General features: G+C 37.0%; 1 protein-coding gene across 3 annotated transcripts in view; it reads right to left on the bottom strand.

The window, feature by feature from the left end:
• Window positions 1-2500, bottom strand: part of LOC135203557 (uncharacterized) — an 88621-nt gene that overhangs the window by 49514 nt on the left and 36607 nt on the right. Inside the window, exon 1 of one of the 3 annotated variants that reach the window (XM_064233295.1) lies at window positions 2207-2273. The exons of 1 other annotated variant lie outside the window; for it this stretch is intronic. The gene's annotated coding sequence lies outside the window, so the exon portion shown is untranslated. Of the gene's footprint in view, window positions 1-2206; window positions 2274-2500 lie in introns of those variants that run through there. One more of the 3 variants, XM_064233296.1, reaches the window with a different exon arrangement.

Genomic DNA, 2500 nt, shown 5'->3' with positions numbered 1-2500 from the left:
CCGTGTCGTCATGCAGCCGTCAGCCAATCAAAGTTCAGCCTGCTGCAAAGTCACACAACTCCGAATATCCACCAGGATAAAGCAATACGACCATCGTGTCTAGAGACAGGCTTGAGACCAGCCCCCAACAGCCAATAGGAGACGAGACCCACGCTCCAGACCAACCAAAATTCGGTGAGCGGAGAACCTTCCGCTGAACCCCTGATATAGAAGACTGAAGGACTTTCCAACAAGCCACAGTCTCTCACAACCGTCCATCTAGAGATGTCTGGAAGCGCCAGACGAAATGCCGTGGCTAAATTTAAAATTAGAACTCAATTTTGAATAATTTCTTTGGCTTATAGTATTATATTAACATATAAAGTCTGTAACTACAGGGTCCAAAACCTTGCATTCCACTTAAAATTTTCACTTGGGACCAAGCATTTCGCTTAATATTTTCACTAGTATAATGATAATAAAGACCTATTTTTGTTGCTACACTGTACAATGGCCACCATTGTTGTGTTCCTCACCAATCCTTGTAACATCGAAAAGGCTGCCATCAGAAGTCACTGGGGGTGGGGGGCAGGTGGTAACAATGACCACAGATTGGTATAGCCATGGGTAACCCTTTTTCGCCACTCTTATCTAATATTTACATAGAATTTTTTTAATCTGGACTTATTCCAATTAATTTATTTTCTAAGGTATTTTGGGTTAGATATGTAGATGATTGTTTTTGTATTGTAAAAGAAAATGTAAATATTCCTGATCTCCTGCATACAATTAATAATCTTGTAGTATCATCCATAAAATTCACTATAGAATATGAAGAAAATAATTGTATACCATCTTTGGATGTCTTAGTTATTAGAAATAACACCAATTTTAGTTTTAAAATGTATGGGGAACTCACGAATAACTTGTCACATATTCATCTTTACTCTACCTATGCTAAACAAATAAAGATGTCAACATTTTCCAGTATGTACCTCAGAGCTCTTAGAAGTTGTAGTCCGGAATTTTTAGAAGGAAGAGTTTAAAACTATTGATAAAATAGGAGGTTCATTATGTTTCCCTCCATATTGTTTGGAACTTTGTAAAAATAAAGCAAAAAGGACGAATTACAATTCAATCAGTATGAACAAAAAATTTAAGAATATTCTCTGTATACCATTTCATCCTAATCTCATTCCTGCTGTACCCATTTTAAAAACTATTGAATATTTTGAGAAATACATTAATTAAGAATAGCCCTCCAAATTCAAACAATATTGTATACAGTATTCCTTGTAGATAAAGTAATAAGATTTATATTGTATTCAGTATGGGGTTGGATATCATTCCAGTCAACAGGTCTGCTATATAGGCCTAACGATGTCGAGTCATGCCTCCCGGTGTCCCGTTCTCAGTCCCACCTTTGTCGTATTTATATCTCAAAAGTAAATGTAAATCTTGACAGAAACGTTTCCTTTCCTACCCGTGTTGACATGCTTTAATTTTTATTTTATTCGTCTGTTGTATTTGAGTCTAATTTGCCACGTAGTATCGAAGATTAGTCTGTTGGAATTCATGCTCCTTGGTTCGTCTCGTAAAATGACAAGTCTTCGCTACCAGTCTTCGAGAAGTGGTCCCATATTTGTCTCTTTTTTTTTGAGAAAGGAGGACATGGTCAAGCCTCTAACACACACACAACACAATATATATATATATATATATATATATATATATATATATATATATATATATATATATATATCTATATTAAATCAATCACAGATGATTTTCAAGTTTTACGCCTCAGCGTCACTTAATAATTCGTTCAACCTAAATGCATTCTGAGCTAATTTCGATATTTATTTCTAACTTAATAAGCACCTGAGGGCTTTGCATAAGAAATAAGTAAATACATCAACGGATAAATACACGGACCAATGATTAAAAATGCTTAAAAAATCACAAACACATCATATAGACGAACTTTCAGTTATTGCTTTCAGGATCCAGAGATGGATTAGACTTATGTTTCCACTGTTTCAGCGAGATTGTCTTGAGGAATAGAATGCAACCAGCAATAACAATTGCTTTTTGCAACCGTTGATTAAGAAAGTCTCATTTCAAATAGTAATAAAGTCTCAGTTTATTTATTAAAAGAAAGGGTTTCAGTTCATTTTAAACCGAAACTGGCCCCAGTTCACTGAATATTCCCCTCCAAAAATCACACTCGTTCGAACACCGTCCGCGACTAGACTCCGGAGCTACTACTACTACACTGGTTGTCAAGGCGAACGTGGTACACCTACGAACTGTATACACGCCCACAGCAGCGCCAGGAATGCACACTGGCTGGTGTGTTTGTGTGTGTGTATGTGTATGTGTAGCTGGGACGAACATGTGCATCGTCTGGTCTGTGTATACCAGGGGGGGAGGAGGGTGTAAGGCAAGTTAGACGTGCAAGGTTTGCTCTCTACAGGTGGATGTTTGAGCGCGAGAACCATAACAACAGGAGTCTCTCTCT

Source organism: Macrobrachium nipponense, chromosome 36 (assembly GCF_015104395.2).
Source record: "Macrobrachium nipponense isolate FS-2020 chromosome 36, ASM1510439v2, whole genome shotgun sequence".
NCBI classification, from domain to species: Eukaryota; Metazoa; Arthropoda; class Malacostraca; order Decapoda; family Palaemonidae; genus Macrobrachium; species Macrobrachium nipponense.
This window is presented reverse-complemented; position numbering and strand designations above follow the sequence as displayed.